Source organism: Narcine bancroftii, chromosome 1, assembly GCF_036971445.1.
Source record: "Narcine bancroftii isolate sNarBan1 chromosome 1, sNarBan1.hap1, whole genome shotgun sequence".
Classification (NCBI taxonomy): domain Eukaryota; kingdom Metazoa; phylum Chordata; class Chondrichthyes; order Torpediniformes; family Narcinidae; genus Narcine; species Narcine bancroftii.
The window spans coordinates 236163177-236183083 of record NC_091469.1 but is presented as its reverse complement, the minus strand read 5'-3'; the positions used below and the strand labels follow the sequence as shown (position 1 = coordinate 236183083).

General features: G+C 41.6%; 1 long non-coding RNA gene across 2 annotated transcripts in view; it reads right to left on the bottom strand.

Annotated features, from left to right (window-relative positions):
- Positions 1 to 19907, bottom strand: part of LOC138750916 (uncharacterized) — a 43061-nt gene that overhangs the window by 2326 nt on the left and 20828 nt on the right. Inside the window, exons 2-3 of one of the 2 annotated variants that reach the window (XR_011349626.1) lie at positions 12824 to 12904; positions 208 to 279 (exon numbers count right to left, since the gene is read on the bottom strand). This is a non-coding gene — a long non-coding RNA (uncharacterized lncRNA). Of the gene's footprint in view, positions 1 to 207; positions 280 to 1921; positions 2140 to 12823; positions 12905 to 19907 lie in introns of those variants that run through there. The other variant, XR_011349648.1, reaches the window with a different exon arrangement.

The window sequence follows — 19907 nt, the reverse complement described above, 5'->3', positions numbered from 1 at the left end:
TACCGGCTAGTGACACAGGTGGGAGTGGGTCTGACGGTAGTCAGGGGGCGCAAACAGGTCTGACAATGGTCTGAGGTCAGGGGGGGTTACAATACCTCATTTGGGGGGGGTCGATGGCCACAAGCATGTGAGAGGGGATCACAATACCTCTTTCAGTGGGAGCCATGTCCACTACTGCCTCTGCCCATTGGTGCTAACTCTGCTTACCAGATCACATTATTCAATTGAGATTGCACCCAGCATATCGTGGTTCCAGAAATTTTCACTCCCGAACTGGTCCTGAAAAATGGATTTAAGAACTAAATTTCACAGGTAAGGTGAGCAACTGCCCATTAAAACAAGGTTCCGTGTAAATGAGTCACATCTGGGGAGCAGGGTCAAATTGAATTTGGTGGGGTTGAATCTCAGACAAAAGAAGGTAGCATCAATTGTTACAAATAAATCATCCTGCTCAGAGGATTTATTAGTTCCTCAGCCAAGTGTATTGGCCAAATCATCTTCATCAATGACCTTCCTTCCATCATAAGTGAAGGTGTATACACATAATTATGCAATTCCATTCCCAATTCTTTGGCCAATGAAGCAGTCCACAAGTTTCATGGAATAAGACCCGGACCACATTCATGCACAGGATGATCAGTGGAAAGTTACATTTATGCCATGGGAAAATCAGATAATCTCCATGGAGAGAACCCAACTAGTTACCTTAGTCAGCAGTGGCAAAACCATCAACAAGTATTCAACCATCCAAATCCTGAGACTGGGGATCATCTTTGGCAGAAATTCAATGAGACCAACCACATAAATACATTGGCAACAAGAGCAAGTGAGACATTGATGAATGAATCACTTCCTGTCATTCAAAAGGATGTAATTGTATTCACATCAAAACGGTCAACCAATTTACCTACCTCGGCTGCACCATTTCATCAGATGCAAGGATCGACAACGAGATAGACAACAGACTCGCCAAGGCAAATAGCACCTTTGGAAGACTACACAAAAGAGTCTGGAAAAACAACCAACTGAAAAACCTCACAAAGATAAGCATATACAGAGCCGTTGTCATACCCACACACATGTTCGGCTCCGAATCTTGGGTCCTCTACCGGCATCACCTACGGCTCCTAGAACGCTTCCACCAGTGTTGTCTCCGCTCCATCCTCAAAATTCATTGGAGCGACTTCATCCCTAACATCGAAGTACTCAAGATGGCAGAGGCCGACAGCATCGAGTCCACGCTGCTGAAGATCCAGCTGCGCTGGGTGGGTTACGTCTCCAGAATGGAGGACTATCGCCTTCCCAAGATCATGTTATATGGCGAGCTCTCCACAGGCCACCGTGATAGAGGTGCACCAAAGAAGAGGTACAAGGACTGCTTAAAGAAATCTCTTGGTGCCTGCCACATTGACCACCGCCAGTGGGCTGATATCACCTCAAACCGTGCATCTTGGCGCCTCACAGTTCGGCGGGCAGCAACCTCCTTTGAAGAAGACCACAGAGCCCACCTCACTGACAAAAGACAAAGGAGGAAAAACCCAACACCCAACCCCAACCAACCAATTTTCCCCTGCAACTGCTGCAACCGTGTCTGTCTGTCCCGCATCGGACTTGTCAGCCACAATCGAGCCTGCAGCTGACGTGGACTTTTACCCCCTCCATAAATCTTCGTCCGCGAAGCCAAGCCAAAGAATTGTATTCACATCATTGAAAACAGCTTCAGTTACACTCAAACACCTCCACCCTATTCAGGTCAAAGTAACTCACTAAATCTACCACCCTAAATATTCATTCAATTCACTACTGGTACATCTGAGTACAATTTCTAAGATGTACTGCAGTGACTCATTTAGGGTACTTTAAAAACACCTCCCAAATTATTGAAATCTATCCCCAAGCAGAACAATGGCAGTAGACATACCATTATCATTTTTTTTATTGTTTGGTCTAAATCCTGGATATCCTGCCCCAACATTGCAGAAGTATTTTACTGAAAGCTCTGCACCATCACTACCTGAAGCACAGGATGGCCAAGAGATCCCGGCCTTTGCAGTAGTGTCCAGGTCTCCTAAGGTAGATAGATAGATAGATAGATAGATAGATAGATAGATAGATAGATAGATAGATAGATAGATAGATAGGGTGAAATCATATGAGAACCATTGTTGAACACTACCAGTTGCCCCAATAATTACAGAGACAATGGCTGAGGGGAACAATAGGCTTTATTACACACAAGACTGCTGGCCCGGGTCCAAGCTAGGGAAGAGAAGGGAAGGAAGAGGTGGCTCGACCTTTTTGGCCTGGGTCACAGGGGAGGAGTCCAGGGAGGAGTCTAGGAGAGGATGTCATCAGGAGGGCGGGCCAGCCCGTGCCTGTACTGGTCAGTACATACAACCCTATCATTACAACCATACAATCAATGCAATAATTCATATTATCGTTTCTGCCTAATTAAAAGCCATTACCTAATCGTCATACAAATTTCCTAAGTACACACTTCACATTAAGACATTTCGCTCAGTAATGGTAGTTCAAGCCAAACTTTTCTCATAAAAACCCTACAACATTGCGCTCAATGTCACTAAAATCAACGAGCAGATTGTGGGCTTTACAAATGAAAAACCAGAGGTGTATAAGTCAGTGATCATTGGGCGATCAGAGGTGGAGAGGGTGAGTGAATTTAAATTTCTGGGAGTCACTCTCGGAGGAAGATTCCTGGACCCAACACATTTAATGTCATCGTGAAGAGAGCCCGTCAGTGCCTATAATTTCTCAGGAATTAGAGGAAGTTGGGCTCGACATTGGCAAGCTTCAACGGATGTGTAATGGGAAGTGTCCAACCGGCTGCATCATGGATTGGTGTAGGTGACCAATGGTTCTGATTGGAAAGCCCTGCAAATCTCCCCATCATTGAGAAAATCTATATGGAACACTGTCATCGGAGAGCAGCAGCAACGATCAAGGATCCACTCCGCCCAGGACGTGCTCTTTTCTCGTTGCTGCCATCAGGACAGGTATCGGTGCCACAATATATGTACCACCAGGTTCAGGAACAGCTGCTACCCCTCCACCATCAGACTCCTCAACAGCAAACTCAATCAAGGACTCATTTAAGGGCTCTTACTTTGCACATTATTTATTACTGAATATTTTTTCTGTACTGCACAGTCTGTTTGTTTACATGTTTCTCTTTTGTATACATATATTTTCTTGAGTACAGTTGTTTTGCATTACCGATAAATAAAAATTTTGCCACGCCCACAGGAGAGAGAAATCTTGTTTTCAGATTTATCCTTTCAGCCTAATCGCATTTTATTAAGATAACAGTAGGTAATTTCTCTCTGAGTTTACCTTCAACCACTTGATTACATGCTAAAAACATACGTAAGAATTATACTTTTTAAAAAAATTTAAATTAAAAATGAAAAACCCTGGGTTTCCTTTTATTCAGAGCTTCAAAAATAACGAGTTAAAATAAAACAGCTCCCTTTTATTAGCCATTTAATTTATATGTACATAGTGATCATGGATGAAGACTAAATGAGTGATAAGCACACAACTTCCTATCCAAATAATTACCTGATGTCATTTTATGACTTATCATGGGGGGATGTTGCATTACAGAATCAACATATTCTGTCATGTTTGAGTGTTTGACATGAAATCAGCTTAAAGTCTATGTTAAGGTCATGTGTTATCATGTAGTTCAGCTCTTAGTCAAATGCTGTGATATACTTAATGTTTGACTTTTTGCACAGTGGATGTATCTTCATTATCAGTGCTAGTGGCAGTGTAGATTTCATTGGTTTTAGTCATATTGAGCAAATAAGTTTTTTTTTAATTTATGGTGCCAGGCTGGGGCTGTGTCTTCTGCAAGGCTGCAGCAGAATATAAAAAGTACTTCTGTTCCAGACAGTCACTGTGTCAGTTAGTGATAGATCCTTTGTGCAAAAATTGAGGTTAAATAAATTGAGATGATGAAAGTTTCCTTGTGCAGCATTACAGTTGGAAAGGCATCAGCACCCTCCTGAAAACCCATGAAATCCATTGTACTGCTGTTTATAAATCAAACCTCTGCACCATTTGTACACAAAGTTATTTGCTTAAATCATCGACATTGTAAATACAGAAATCTTAAAGGATCATCTGGTCAGCGGGGAGCCTGATGGATTTAATATTGTAGTTAATGTGCTGTGGTCTTTCTGATTATATTCAATCAGATTTGCTTCTTTAAAAAAAATGTTTATTAAAACAGACAGAAACACAATGCACATAGCAACAAAAAAAACTCCTGCTTTTATGTCAAGAGCGGTCCTTTGTTGCAACATTTAATGCAGAAAAAAAATTATATATGTTGGTACTTTGGCCAAAATAAGATATTGGTAGTTCTTACTTCCAGGAAAACATATTTAGTTATTCAATTAAGTACCCCTAATTTTCACATTTTCAAATATAAATTGTTTGGGAATGATCAAAGGAGATATCGGAAGACTAAAAATGGATATCATTCCCATGTTTCAAAAGTGATCTCCATAAAATGGCTGTTAGATAGAATGACGTTATGAACTCCCATACGGTTCAGTGGATAAACACACTGCTTGCATTCCTAGGCAACACAGACTCCAAAGGCTATTCAATCAATCTTTTCTCATTCAAAGCTCTGATTGGGTATTTGCCGGGAGGTGGATGGAGAGCCACATTTGGCCTCAGTATCCTTGGGCAACATGCAAGCATGTAATTGGAGTTTTCTGTTTCAACCACTTGAAAACTATGTCCCATCTTAGGCTACATCATTTTAGTTTCAGAAGGAAATCATTGAAAAATAACCTTTGACTCTTCATGTCGCTTTCTGCACTCATTCAAATTGAAAGTAAAACTCAGCCATGATCCATTCACTAAAATTTCTGATACGAGTAAAACATGAAAGTCTGCAGACACGTGGTTGAAGTAAAAACACAACGCAGGTCAAGAGTCTACTTTACAAAGCAAAGATAAAGATACATAACTAACATTTTGGGCTTGAGCCCATCATATGCCTTGATGAAGGGCTCAAGCCCGAGACGTAGGTTATGTATCTTTATCAGTAAAGGACACTGTTGGACCTGCTGAGTTTCTCCAGCATTGTGTTTTTGAATATTTGATCCCATGTAAGCTTCACTGACGTTACAGTGGTTTGTACATTCTCCCCATGTCTGTGTGAGTTTCCTGCGGGTACTCCGGTTTTCTCCCACCCTTCAAAGGTGTATGGGGTTTGTAGGTTAATTGGTGTATTTAAAGTATACGCTCATGAGTCAAAAGGACAAGTTTCCACGCTGCATTTAATATTTCTAGCAACCAAGGAAACAAGACAGTGCAATGACACAACTAGTTGACCTGCAGCCTCACAGCTCCAGTTGTGTCTGAACGTGGCGTCTGCACCTTCTCTCTCTGGGTCCTCCAGTTTCCTGCCACAGCCCAAAGACATGTGAGTTTGTTGGATAATAAGTCTTGTAAATTGACCTGAGAGCACAAGGTGATCAACTATGAAGAGAAAACGAGTGAAGGGGATGAGTTTGCTTTGTGAGCCAACGTAGACTTGATGAGCCAGAATAGGCCACAATGGAGCAGCTGGTAGTTCTGGCTATGCCGAGATATCCCTGTGCTCTCCTTGTGAATATATGGGTGCTCAGACTTCCTCCCACATCCCAAAAAACGTGCGGGTTGTTGAATTAAGTGGCCACTATCAATTGTTTAGGTGAGTGGTAGGTTGTTGGAGGAAGTACAGTGAAACCTCAATTTAGCAAGACCTGATTTAATGCAAAATCGGATATAACGTGATGAGTCATTGGACTCAGGCATCAGGCTCCGGGCAGGAGCGGATGCGTCAGATTCCTGGCAGGAGTGGGGATGTCGGGCTCCCGGATTGATTTAAAATGCATAGTGAATAACTGGGATGGTCCAAATAAAGGAGAAATGGACATGATGTAGGTAGGTATGCAAATGGAAAAATACAGTGAAACCCCGATTTAGTGTGACCCCACTTTTTTTCACGATGAGAATTTATGGACCCCAACGATCGCATTATAACGGGTTTTACTGTAGATGGGATGCAGGGAGAGGCTGATGTGGGGAAATGGGGTTTTGTCGAAGATGCACCCTGCATCCAGATTAGACCGCCAGTCAGAGAAGTGAATTTTTAAGGTGCCAGTCAGATAACATGCTTGGTAATATCACTCCATTGAGTGTGGGAGCTAGGACCAAAAGTAGCAGCAGGAGCAGGTTATCAGTCCGACTTGCCTGGCCAGCTGTTTAATTGGGTGATTGTCATATTCCTCAAGTTCACTTTCCTTTCCTTCTCTTTATTGAATAAACTCTATCTTTCTCAGCCTTGCATGTACCTAAGGCTCTGCACTTACTCTGTGGCAGCGAATTCCTGTGTTGGAATTATCTGACAAAAGAAATTCTCTCTCACCTCATTCCATTGCTGAATATAGTTACCCACACCTAGAAGTATGTGCTTTTCGACCTCCGCTGTAATGACGCCCGGAGTAGTCCTGGCAAAACCCAAATGGGTCACTGGTGAGCAAGTAATTAGAATGTAAATGTAATCCTGCTAAAGACATCTTCCATCATTTTTACTGATGATCAAAAGTAGCCTGGTCTGTATAATTCAGCCCAAAATTGCATTGGATTTATTTTTCTTGCAGATGCAATTGGAGGGCAATGTTTCACGTTTCAAATAAGATGCCAGAATTGCAGCTGTTTCTGGAACAGCCTTTATGAAGAGATCAAGAATATGCATTATGATCAGGATGCTTTTGAGACCCATTGCCTTGTGGCATTTGGGTGTACTCAGTCATTCCTTGATGTTACATGGGGAAAGTTTAATTGATTGAAAGAAAAATAGGGAGTTATGGGTGTGTGGTCAGGGAGTGTTAGATTGTTGTGGAGTAGGTTTTTAGAAGCACAACAACGTGGGCAACGTGGTGTAATGTTCAACGCTCTGTGAAAAATCCAATGCTGAAGATAGCTCAGATGAATCATCTACTCAGTACCTCTGGGCAACAATAATGGCAAACCCTACAGCTTGTGAATATGTTGGGTACTGCCAACAGTGCAGATGGTGATGTTAATGGAACTCTCTTCTCTTCCTATTGATTGTATAATTGTTCATCGCCATAACCACCATAATTATTCATAACTGGATGTGGCTGGATGCCAGATCTTTTGTTGTTGATTGAGGATCACTTAGCTCTAGTTCAAGCAGGCCGCTTAAAGTGCTTATATTGAATGTAGTCCTGTCGTTTAATTTCCTCGGGCATTGGCATGACATTTTCAAATAGGCCTGGTATATCTTTTGACTTCCTTCCCCAGAAGCCTTAATGAAGCACTGATGATTATCAAGCTAGAATGTAAAGTGAGGAATGTTGGGTATAGGGAACATATTGTGGAGGAACACGACTCTCCTGCGGCTGAGGGCCACAACTTTGCTTGATTCTGAAAATAGCCAACACCACAAGATAGTTTCAGTGGCATGCTAGGAGTTTACTTCAACTGAAGCTCTGTGTAGACCAGACCTAGCAGTCACACCCGGGACAGATATATCACAGACAAATGGAAACATTGGAGTGAATGCTAAAATTCAATGTCATTATTTCTTTCACCAGCCTTCAGAGTTTGGCAACTGTGTCCTTTATAGTTCACGCTGCTCCAGGTTCTACTAAGTTATGCTTCATAATGGATCTCGTAAGCTCCTTGTTCCACGATAGTTTCCGTGCCTTTGCTGCGCTTGACGCTTATTCCATGTTCAAAATCTGAATACGTTGAGAGGTAATATGAGCAACATGGGTTTCCCTTCACTTCTTTGTCAAGAGGTGATAATCAGCAGGGAATTTCCTTTCCTGCATTTTATATGATGTCCAAAGTCTTGTGGAGTCTTTATTAAGGAATTCCAGGGACATCGCGTCTGACCTTGTTTGAGGTTGGTGAAGGAGGAGTTTTAGATACTGGTAGATTTAGTTCTGTAAATATGCTCATGTCAATCTATTGTCTGACTAATCTGTGCACCAGTTCCTCCAATTTAGCAAGGAGATCTTACAGCATTCACTCGGTCAGGTACGCCATTGTCCAATGACTAAGTCAATTTGTGTTACAATTAAACAAAACTTCATGATGACAGAGCTTGCATAGCACATTTGTTGGAAAGCAGAGCATTGGAATACTTTTCTACCAGCTGTCTAAAAGGCCAATGAGAATTGCAGAACCTTCCGTTCCATTGCTGTCAAACAAAGCACAAGGAGTATTGTTTCCTTTGTAAAACAATGATTGGATAACCTTCAGACGTCCCCCTCTCATGATCAGACAACCGATGAATTTCAGGCTTACAGATGTATGCTTATGCTCAAATGTGCCACGTCTGTTCATGCTGCATATTGAAGATCGTATAAAACTGGGAGCAGTGGTCTCCTGCCACACTCCAAACCTGGGAGCAGTGGTCTCCTGCCACACTCCAAACCTGGGAGCAGTGGTCTCCTGCCACACTCCAAACCTGGGAGCAGTGGTCTCCTGCCACACTCCAAAACTGGGAGAGTCTACTTTGAGACTGAGACCTCTATTTTAATAAAAACTGAAACCTGATATTGCACTGACCTAAAAATATATAATCATAGAAATAAATAGATTTTTTTTCTTTAAACAGCAGACAAAATATGTGATTATCACAGAAGCTTTGTAAAGTTAATTATGCTTGGCTGCAAGGCTGCAACTGAAAAACCTGTTTGATCCTTGACTAAATTAATTCCACAGCGTTTGAAACCTTAGGTTTTGCCAAGAGACTTCGTCCCCCGAGCCACCAATTATCTGCTATCAACTGGCAGATCTCTGAGTTGAGTTGATTTTTTTTCATTTAGATTTGCTAGTGTAGTCCGGTGACATTAAATGTTTCTCAGCAGGCAAATGATATCTTGCTGTTGACATGGTGGAATGAGAAAAAGAAAGAGGCCCAGGTTAAAAAGAGTTCAAGCTTCTACAGCGAGTTTTGAAAGAAGATTTGGGGTTTAATCTCAGCCTCTTAAAAGACAGTTCTCCAGTTACAGGTTGCATGATAACATGGCAGCCACTGCTATCTATCGATATGTGGATAATTTGATATCCATATTTAGGTAATTGAACTATCGTTTTGGAAATAAAATGTGAGTTATGAATTAGTCCCTTAGCCATGTAATATCAATCCCCATATGATATATCCAATTTTTTTTTTAGTTGTGTTTGTAGACTGGTAAACATAAACCAATGTAGAACGAGTGTATTTTGATTGCAACCCTTGCTAGTGAATGGTACAGATATTCATATAAAACATTTGCACACCTAAATTATATTATGGCTGTGTTTAATATTTATTTTACTAAATGGGTACATGGGTATAATTTTTCTATCGATATTTGGAGTTTTGACTCCGCAGAATCATGGATAATACCTGAGGTGGAGTTAGGGTAGGCAATTTTAAGCTGAAGTTCAAGCTTATTCTCATCTTATTGCACTTATACAACCCAATGAAACAACGTATCTCCGTACCATAGTGCACCACACAGACAAACAGTTTGCCATACATCCAAACGATATATATAAATAATATTCGGGCTTCTAGGATTGATCAACAGTCTCACCACCTGCGGGAAGAAGCTGTTTCCTGGTTTTTATGCTCCTGTATGTCTTCCTTGAAGATACTGCAAGCTGGATGATTAGAGTCCTCAATGATTCACTGAGCTCTTTCAACATATGACAGAAATACCAACTTTATGATCCAGCTGTTCTAAAGAATTGTATATGCATAGAACATAACAGCATCGAAACAGGCCCTTCGGCCTGTCTAGTCTGTGCTAAACTATTATTCTGCCTCATCCCACTGGCCTTCACCCAGTCCATATCCATCCATACTCCTCCCATCCATGTACTTGTCCAAATTTTTCTTAAATGTTAAAATTGAGTCCACATTCACCACTTCAGCTGGCAGCTCGTTCCACACTCCCACCACTCTCTGTGTGGAGTTTCCTCTAATTTTGCCCATGAACTTTTCCCCTTTCACCCTTTACCCATGTCCTCTGTTTATATCTCATCTATTGTCAGTGGGAAAAAAGGCTAATGCATTTACTGTAAACCTCTCATAATATGGTAAACCTCTATCAAATCTCTCCTCTTTCTCCTAAGATCCAGGGAATAAAGACGTAACCTGTTTAACCTTTCCCTGTAACTTAGTTCCTCAATCTTGGCAACATTCTAGTAAATCTTCTCTGCACTCTTTCAATCGTGTTGATACCTTTCCCGTAGTTAGTTGACCAAAACTGTACCCAGGTTCATTGATGACCTGTTGTCTCTTTACAGTAATGGTGGACCATTTTTAATTGAATAATGTTGAAACATGAAGATGGTAGTTATTAGACAATTTGATAATTGATTGTATATCAGTTTGGACTGTGATGTTGAACATGAAGTCATTGACACAAAAAGTTGATTCAAAAATGGATCACCCATTTGTTGTCACCAGTTTTTCAACATGGCCAAAATTCGAAAGAATCTACCTTTCTTAAAAGCAATTTTTTTGTGTGTTGATATAACCAACTGGCAAATGCATTGTCTGGCTACATTGAAGTATGAACAACAAAATAATCCCCTGTATTTGAATTGCTTTGGAACATACCTAAGTGCATTAAAAATACAGATTACAGTAGATATTTCTATTTAAAACTACGGTGAAGATTATTACAAATAAGCTTTATAACTGATGTTCTTATCCACAAACATAAGATATATCATTCAGTGCCAGACGGAGAACATTTGTAAATTGGAGGAACAACGTGTCATATTCCATCTGAGGGCTTCCCAACCGGGTGGCATTAACATTGACCTCCTCTTTCAGTTAGCTCCCACCTCCATCTTCCCCTATGTCTCCTTTCCTCTCCCTCTCTCTCTCTAACTCTCTCTAGCTCTTTCTCTCACATCCCTTTTCCCTCTATTTCCTTTCACAGAACCAAAAACTATCCCCCAACCCCCCCCCCCCCCCCTCACCTTCCTTCTCTCCTGTCCTCTTATCCAATTCACTCCTTTTGTCAGTTGGCCTCCCTCTTCCATTCTTCCCTTTTCACCAGCCTTTTAATTTGGATGCCTTGGCTGTTTTTTTACTCCTACTTGAGGAAGGGCTCGGGCCTGAAACGTTAGTAACATATCTTCACCTCCTACTGATGCTGTGAGATCTGCTGAGTTCTTCCAGCATTTCTCTGTTTTTACTTTATTTATGGACATGTTTTATCCAATTCTATCAATGCAGAAATGCACATAATGAAACAAATTAATTAGCTGCATTTTTACTGTAACTGAATATACAATTACGATATTTATTGCCAAAATGATTTTACATGTAATAAAAGCAGGGAATTTATGCAAGCAGAAGCTCCCCTATTGCTCAAGAGATCACAGGAAACATACAGACACTCCAGTCAACCAAGTCTGGTCGTTGTCTCACTACATTGGTAAAACAAGTCATGTTTTCTGCTGTTGAATGTTTTGGTGTAAACTTCACCTACTTGGTTAATTTCTGCTTAAGCTGTGGAAAGAAAAAAAATGAACCTTTAATTTTCAATTAATTTATTTTCCCAGAGATCAGTAAATACTCTTTGGCCCAGATATGAAGTGCTGTTTTCCTTACACAGGTTAGTATTCTGTGTTGTAATTATCCCTGTTGTTGTTCATATTTACTCAAGGCTTTTACAGGAAATGCAGATCTAAAAATTCTGAGAAGCGCATTCAGGATGTTTGTCTAAAACTGTTTATAGCTGCATTTACCTGATCTGGCTAAAAGTCTACACACAAATCAAAGAGCCACGAATGCATTTGGTCTGCTCTATTGGTATCATTCTATTTCAGAAAAATTATGTAGTTTCAAAAGAGAACAATTCTTAGAGGAATTTTCTATTGAAATCACATTGTCTAATTTGAAAATCAAGGTCAGAATTTTATTCAGTACTAATTCACTTCAAGTTTCTGTGGTGATGTACACAAATTCTCATTCCAAGACTCTGAGTAGAGAGAATGGAATTCATGAATAAGCCTATCTTAGCTGCAACATTTACAAGTTGTATCTTTTGGAAATGTTGTTCGGTTTATAGTAGCATTCCTTCCAGGGGTAATAAAAGCTGTTAGTTGGATTATTTATGAAAGGTTAGTGATAACAGCTGTGAGGAGGGAATATGCTATCAGGAAATGTTTCTTTCTAGAGATAAAGAAATAGGTCACATGTAAGGCCATGGACTGAGAGAAAGCATTTATTTTAGGTTACTAGATATGAGAAAAGCAAATATAATGGAGAGCAGCTGTAAATGTGATGCAAGAACTGGGCATAACCTCAGTGTTAATTAAAACTACTCTAAAATCCTACTCAATATAGAGCCATGGTCTTAAACTATTAATTTCTTATGACGAATTGGTCATTGATAGTTATTATCTTTTAAATAAGAACCATCAATCACACAATTTTATTTTCATGCCTTACATAATGAGCATCAGTTCAGAGTATAAAAACATTTCAGCCAATCAATAAGTATTCTGAAAAGCCTGTGATAGAACAAGAAATTTCAAAGTGATTTGAGGAAAATGAATTTTAACCATATTTGGTGTGTCTGCGTGGTAATATTAACAATTGGGACACAATAGAAAATGGTGCTTAAGCTGTTAAATTGTTACTCTCTTCTGTTGAACTTGCATTATAAATTGCCATTTAAGGCCACTTACTTTAAAAATGTGATGAATTCTATGTGGATTAAACTCAGTACCAAAATTGTTGACTTACCATGAAATAAGAGTTGTTTCCTTGAAAGCTGGGGCTTTGTTCCACAGCCTTTTGAGTCTTCAGAAGGAGTATCCATTTTTCCTGTGTAAAATGAAAAGATAAAAGCAACAAGATAAGAGTGTTACAATGTTCTAGAGACAAGAACAAATTGGCAGCAATATCAAAATACTAAAATCCTTGAGGCCCCAGGCATTTCCATTGATTGTTCTGGCCTTGCATACTTAATGTGAAGAACAAAAGAAAATCAGGGCAGGAAGAGGATGCTCAAACCCTCCGGCCTGCTCCCACATTAATATGACCATGGCTCATCTGCCCCAATCCTTTCCTCTGTGAAAAAGTCGAAACAAGCAACTCATTGAGGAACTTGGGGGGACATCCGAGGCGCTCTAGTATTTGCCAAAGCTTATGGCTCTTGTAGGATGGGTAAATAGTCTGCTTCTCTTGGCATATTGGCACAAGGTCACGCTGGGTTTAAACATTAATTTAAAAAAGGTGATTGATGCCTTGAACTCTAGAGCAGTGAACTCACCCTGCTTGTTACTCATTTTTCAGGATGCAGATGTCATTCACAAGGCCAGCATTTTCTTCTTATCTCTCTTCTTCTTTGGCTTGGCTTCGCGGACGAAGATTCATGGAGGGGTATGTCCATGTCTGCTGCAGGCTCGTTGATGACTTACAAGTCTGATGCGGGACAGGCAGGCACGGTTCCAGCGGTTGCAAGGGAAAATTGGTCGGTTGGGGTTTGGTGTTGGGTTTTTCCTCCTTTCTCTTTTGTCAGTGAGGTGGGCTCTGCGGTCTTCAAAGGAGGTTGCTGCCTGCCGAACTGTGAGGCACCAAGATGCACGGTTGGAGGCGATATCAGCCCACTGGCGGTGGTCAATGCAGGCACCAAGAGATTTCTTTAGGCAGTCCTTGTACCTCTTCTTTGGTGCACCTCTGTCTCGGTGGCCAGTGGAGAGCTCACCATATAACACGATCTTGGGAAGGCGATGGTCCTCCATTCTAGAGACGTGACCTACCCAGCAAAGTTGGGTCTTCAGCAGCGTGGATTCGATGCTTGCGGACTCTGCCAACTCAAGCACTTTGATGTTGGTGATGAAGACATTCCAATGAATGTTGAGGATGGAGCGGAGACAGCGCTGATGGAAGCGTTCTAGGAGCCGTAGGTGATGTCGGTAGAGGACCCATGATTTGGAGCCGAACAGGAGTGTGGGTATGACAACGGCTCTGTACACACTGATCTTTGTGTGTTTCTTCAGGTGGTTGTTTTTGCAGACTTTTTTGTGTAGTCTTCCAAAGGCGCTATTTGCCTTGGCGAGACTGTTGTCTATCTCTTTGTCGATCCTTGCATCAGATAATATGGTGCAGCCAAGGTAGGTAAACTAGTTGACCGTTTTGAGTTCTGTGTGCCCGATGGAGATGTGGGGGGGCTGGTGGTTATGGTGGGAAGCTGGCTGATGGAGGACCTCAGTTTTCTTCAGGCTGACTTCCAGGCCAAACATTTTGGCAGTTTCCGCAAAGCAGGACGTCAAGCGCTGAAGAGCTGGCTCTGAATGGGCAACTAAAGCGGCATCATCTGCAAAGAGTAGTTCACGGACAAGTTGTTCTTGTGCCTTGGTGTGAGCTTGCAGGCGCCTCAAATTGAAGAGACTGCCATCCGTGCGGTACCGGATGTAAACAGCGTCTTCATTGTGGAGGTCTTTCATGGGTTGTTTCAGCATCATGCTGAAGAAGATTGAAAAGAGGGTTGGTGTGAGAACGCAGCCTTGCTTCACGCCATTGTTAATGGAGAAGGGTTCAGAGAGCTCATTGCTGTATCTGACCCGACCTTTTTGGTTTTCGTGCAGTTGGATAACCATGTTGAGGAATTTGGGGGGGCAACCGAGGCGCTCTAGTATTTGCCAAAGCCCTATCCTGCTCACGGTCTCAGAGGCTTTGGTGAGATCAACAAAGGTGATGTAGAATCCTTTGTTTTGTTCTCTGCACTTTTCTTGGATCAGATGAAAACAGCCATACTGCAATCCATTGAAGAGGTATTGGGCTTCTCTTCCATGAAAAACAAGGACTGGTTTGACGAAAACAACCAGGAAATCCAGGAGCTGCTGGCAAAGAAGCGATCTGCCCACCAGGCTCACCTTGAAAGCCTTCCTGGCCAGAGAAAAAAGGAGCCTTCCGTCTCGCATGCAGCCACCTTCAGTGCAAACTCCGGGAGATCCAAAATGAGTGGTGGACTAGCCTCGCCAAACGAACCCAGCTTAGCGCCGACATTGGCGACTTCAGGGGTTTTTATGAGACACTAAAGGCGGTGTATGGCCCCTCACCCCAAGTCCAAAGCCCTCTGCACAGCTCAGATGGTGAAGTCCTCTTCAGTGACAAGATCTCCATCTTCAATCGATGGTCAGAACACTTCCAATCCCTTTTCAGTGCCAACCGCTCAGTCCAAGAATCTACCCTGCCCCAGCTCCCTCAACAACCCTTGAGGCTAGAGCTGGATAAGGACCTTACCCGGGAAGAGACATATAAGGCAATTGAACAACTGAAAAGTGGCAAAGCAGCAGGTATGGATGGAATCCCCCCAGAGGTCTGGAATCCTGGCGGCAAAGCTCTGCATACCAAACTGCATGAGTTTTTCATGCTCTGCTGGGACCAAGGAAAGCTGCCTCAGGACCTTCGTGATGCCATCATCATCACCCTGTCCAAAAACAAAGGAGAGAAATCAGACTGCTCAAACTACAGGGGAATCACGCTGCACTCCATTGCAGGCAAAATCTTCACTAAGATTCTCTTTAATAGACTAATACCTAGTGTCGCCGAAAATGTCCTCCCAGAATCACAGTGTGGCTTTTGCACAAACAGAGGAACTACTGACATGGTCTTCTTATCTCTAATTTCCCTTGAAAATCTGGTTGGGCGGCACTGATTTTAACTGCCACAGTTCTTCTGGTGAAGAGTCTCCCTCAAACCTTTTAATCTGAGAGTTCCACGAACTAATAAGGATGTAGTTCCAAACCATGATAGGAACATTTAGATGGCGGTGTTCTTAGTCACGTATTTCCGTTGTCTATCTTGGGCCTAGAGGTTAACAGGTTTGGGAGTTGCTGCCTGAGTAGGCTAGATAAGTAACTGTGATACTCCAGATTCTATCACCAATGTGTATATGTACAGATGGTAGTGTAGAATGACTGTGATTGGCTGAGAGTGTAGCCACACCTACTGGCAAGTCTTAAAGGATTGCTGCTAGCCAGACCAGGTCATTCTGGAGTGGATGACCTACTTGTGATTTGCTCCAGTCTTTTAGTTAATAAAAGCCTTGGTTTGGATCAACAAGTCTTTGGTTCTTTCGACGCGCACTACAGTAACTACAGTGTATTTTGTAGATGAAGCACACTGCAGACACTATGCTTCAGTTGTGAAAAGAATAAATGTTTAATGTGGCTCATATGCTCAATGAGGCATCTCTCAAATTCCTTGCTTTATCCAAGAGGCTGTTGAGCTTCTTGGCTGCTTTATGGAGTATTAGTCTTCATGACAACTCAACAGTATTCCATCAAACGTTATCATCAAGGGGAGCAGCATATAGAATTCTGCTCTGTAGTCTCAAGAGAGAATCATTCTTGTGTAAATGTTAATGATCCAAATGATGACCCAGTTGAAGTTGTTGCCCATTGATGCCACTGACTTCATTTTAATGAAGATAAAATGAGTGTATTTGGTCACACACGTAAAGTACAATTTACATCGACATCAAAATACTTCCTTTCTGCAGCCAAACAGGTATTTTTACACAGAGAATTATTCCAAAGAAAATTAACATGTCCCGATGAGGTCGTTTACACAGGGGCATTTTTACACAGCCTTCCTATGTTGCAGAGTTTATTGGAGGGAGAAGCGTCATATTCATTAGGCCTGTATCTTACGGAGTGGCTGCAATCAATTTACAATGCAGCCGCTCTATAAAAATGTGTAGGGGTCCCAGTGGAAAAATTATGGGACGGAATTTACATAATAAATTCCGTCTCAACATTTTTACACTGCCACCGGAGCAGAACATTTCAGGAAATGTTCTGCTCTACAGCGCCTGTGTAAAAGTGCCTACTGCTACAAAAACAATCACAGTAGTATACACAAATTACCCCAGTCAGAAATTAGACAATAAATATGAATGATTGTTAGATATGAAATATTCACAGTTACAGATAGTGCAAGAAAAAAATTCAGTAAATGCAATACAGTAGTGCAATGGTGCAGACAGGTCATTTTGCAGTCCTGAAGTAGTTTATGATTAAGGCAGAAAGGGGAGGTTGAAGACCCTGGCAGTCAATGAAAAAAAACTTTTCTTGAACCGAGCAGTGTTGATCTTCAGGCTTTGAAAGATAGCAGAGAAGAGGTGATGGTGTTCCTGCATTTTATTTGCTTTCTTCTTGAGGCAGTGCCTCACATAAATGACTTCAATGGACGGGAGGTCAGAGCCTGTGATAAAAACTAGCTCTGTTTGCTGCTTTCTGCAACCTCCTGCATTTCTGATCACTCAACAACCAGGCCATGATGCAACCAGTCAGTATTTTTTTGCCACAGTGAACCTGTAGATAACAGTGGTTCTCAATCTTTACCTTTCCACTCACATACCGCTTTAAGTAATCCCTATGTCATCGATGCTCTGTGATTTGTAAGGGATTGCTTAAGGTGGTATGTAAGTTGGAAGGGAAGGTTGAGAATCACTGGTCTAGATCCAGTTGTTACTGAAATACTTTGCTTGAGAAAAATTGTCATTGGCCCATTTCCTTTGGAGTTCTGAAACCGTGCACATAACGAGTCAATGAGGTACGATTATAACAGTGATTTTCAAACTTTTTCTTTTGACTCCCATACCACTTTAAGTAATCCCTTATTAATCACAGATATGACATATGAATTGCTTAAAGTGGTATGGGAGTGGAAATAAAAAGGTTGGGAACCACAGGTTTGAGAGAGAATTTGATGACCACCCAAAACTCTTCAGAAAGTGAAGGCGTTGGTGCACCTTCTTCATGGTTGCCTCAATGTGCTGGGTCCAGGGGAGGTCCTTTGATATGTTTTCTTCCATCTTCCATCTATATGGTCTCCCTTTCCTAAAATCCACAAGAAGATCCTTGTTTTTGTTAATATTGAGTGCAAGGTTGTTGCTCTGTTACCACAATACCTAAACACTATATATAGTCAATGCCTTAATGTCATCTCTTTGGTACATGAAGCATGACCATGATGAATTTTGGACCTATTTGCTTTTTAATTGTCCACCCCCATTCATGCCAAGGTGCTGAAGAGATTTTAATCCGATTCATTGCTTGTGTCATCATTTATCGCTGTTTATTGCTTGCTGCGTTTAATGTTCAATCTGCCCATCATCCTCTGAGGTAGGTCGGGAATCTGGTTATATTCTGACAGGGTTGACCGGGTCGAACCATTTCTAACTGCCAACTAACTGGGCTGCTAACTGGGCAAATTGCCCGGTTAACCCCATTTTACACGGCAGTTTGAAAGGGCCTAGTGAGTCACAGGGACAATTCTCAGTGGTCATGGTTCCAAAGTCATAACCTTCCTCTCCTGCAGAGCTTTCCTGGAGGAAAAAAAAACATCTGTGGAGTTACTCAGAATCATTTGTCGCGTCCATAGTGAATTCTTTTAAGATGGAATGCCATGAGTCTCATTGACAGCAGAGCCAGAAAATAAGCTCCTATTTTTCTGTTACACTAAGTTTTCTGATCTCTGAGCTATCAGAGAAATTGTATTAAAATGAAATAACCGCATTGAAACAAGCATAACAATTTCCAAAGCCGGAGGAATGTTGCAGGAACCAATAAAAAAAATCCATTAATGGACAATGAGCAGGCAGACAGCGCAACGGAAACCTACAGGCTGGTGAAAGATCAGATGCAGTAATAAAAGTGCAGCAATAAATTGAGACGTCAATAACATGTTCCTAGAACTAATTGGATTGTTGCTATAACTCCACAGAGTTTTTGATCCTGGTACCTTTACATAACTGATTATGTACATTGTAGCTTGATAGTCAAATTTGCAAAAGGGAAACTAGATTTGATTCTCCATCTATTAATTTGAGGAAGTACACTGCAGCCTCGCTGGATGAATGCTGGGAGGCAGGCACGATTAAATAGAGTACAGTATCATTTGCTGGTCAAGTCCTTTTATCCCCAGTAGCATCATTCGAATTATGCATGCTGTTTACTTGAAGAAAATGCAAAGTATACAAATCCACAGAAAATGAATACTTTGTCACTTGCGCATCTTCTGTATATTTTAATGACTTTGATCACATTACCAAAGGTGTGCCACTAAGCACCAGTAAAATGCCAAAATAATATAGTTTTGAATCATGAGATCAGGAGCAGGAGGAGGGCATCGGGCCTTGATCCTGCTCTGCCTTTCAATATGATCGTGGCGAATCTGGCTGTGGATTCAGCTACCTGTCTTTTTTTCTCCCCTAGAACCCTTAATTCCCCTTCGAGGCAAAAATCTACTTGTGTCATGAATATATTCACAGAGGCAGCCTCGACCACTTTCTTGGGCAGATGCACATCTTTCTGGGAAACGCACTTCCTCTTGGAAGAGATTTGGCAGTTCTATCCCAGTGTTCACCGAATTCCCACTGCAAAGAAGTGCTGGTAAAAATATTCTAAGTTAGAAAATAAACAATGGAAAAATCAATGTTACAAAATCTTATTTAAATAGTAGATGCACTGTGTTTCCCCAGGAAAGATTGGTGGTAATTCTATCTGGATGTCATAATCAGTCACACTAATCTCCAGCAGGGGTGTGGTGCAGCCAGAGCTCACTGGAGTGCCGCTCTTGCACCTTGTGAGACCAGACTGTTGAGTATTATTCTGGACATACAAGGAGCCTGTTTCTTCCACAACCTCATTCCTCATCCTACTGTTCCCTCTCAATTATACAACACCAACATGGCGGCCAGGTCACGCGAGACCACCTTGACGCCATTTCTGGTGAGCTCCAACACCTAAAGAGTTAAAATTGCATCCTCTCGAGGAGTATAAACTCTCCAGTCTTGTAGGGCTTCCTCCTTTGC